Source organism: Crinia signifera, chromosome 6 (genome assembly GCF_055691185.1).
Source record: "Crinia signifera chromosome 6, ASM5569118v1, whole genome shotgun sequence".
Taxonomy (NCBI): Eukaryota; Metazoa; Chordata; class Amphibia; order Anura; family Myobatrachidae; genus Crinia; species Crinia signifera.
Genome location: NC_139222.1, coordinates 191,098,575 through 191,099,744, shown reverse-complemented (window position 1 = coordinate 191,099,744; position 1,170 = coordinate 191,098,575). Strand labels below are relative to the sequence as shown.

The window sequence follows — 1,170 nt, the reverse complement described above, 5'->3', positions numbered from 1 at the left end:
GGAATATTTGGTAGAGATAATAGATGGATTAAACAAGGAATATTTGGTAGAGATAACTTTTTGTGTCCTTTACTCATCTACAAAATAATTTTAATATCCCAAGACATGAATTTTTGATTTATTTACAAATAAGAAGTTGACTCCAATAAAACCTTATTGAAGTGAGTGTCTAAAGAAAGACGTAGGGAGAACACAAAGGTTTTTGGGGCACACTTAAGTAATAAATGAGTGAAAAGAATGTGAGAAATGAGTGAAGTAAAATCTAACTTTTATCATAAAGATCCCACTCACCCCTGCATGTACCACGGTGCACAGCATTTTCCATTACTGGCACGGTGGTTACAATCCGGAACACCCAAGCAGTGGGCACATATATTGTTTTCCTGTGTACCACTTTTTCATCCCTTGCTTATTCCAACCTTATTACCATCTATCATCTGGACTCGCTCACTCTCTCATTCAGCTGGTTGATACCAGAAGAAAAGCAGAAGTGACATCTGGCTCCCAGTAACATTCTGAGGCTCTCTCATCTGTTGATATATACTGCCATACATCGCTGTGCCGCTTGATCCCATCCGAACTCAGCAGCTAAGCAGTAACTGGCTGGATCAGTACCTCTTGGGAGACCACCTGGGAATATCCAGTGCTGTATTTCACATCCAGACAGCAGAAGCAGCAAGTGCATACAAAGAGCATTCTCCTATCCTACCTAAAAAACTCTGATATACCTCTATAATAACCTAACCTGTGACCAAACATCCTATTGAAGACACTATAGACTATAATATATGTTTGAGAGTCTATTGTATCATACCATTCGAGGGTCCAGAGCAAGATTTATTTAAAAGAATTAACTGTATTGGTACACTAGATACCGTATATATACTCAAGTATAAATCGACCCGAATATAAGCCGAGGTACCTAATTTTACAACAAAAAACTGGGAAAACTTATACTCGAGTGAGGGTTCCGCTTGAGTCAATGAGCCGAGGGGGCCTTTTTCAGCATAAAAATTTTTTCTGAAAAAGTAGGCTTATACTCGAGCATTTTTTTTTTTTTTATTTGTTTTTATTTTCAAGTTCAAAATCTTTGACAAACATTTTGTAATATATCGTTAGAACTTGCATACATTTTCATTTTCAATTTTCTTTTTCAATAAACATGTTTAA

The 1,170-nt window shown here is 36.6% G+C and overlaps 1 pseudogene; it reads left to right on the top strand.

Moving 5' to 3' along the window:
* Nucleotides 1-538: 538 nt before the first annotated feature.
* Nucleotides 539-655, top strand: LOC146011703 (5S ribosomal RNA; annotated as a pseudogene).
* The last annotated feature ends 515 nt before the right edge of the window (nucleotides 656-1,170 follow it).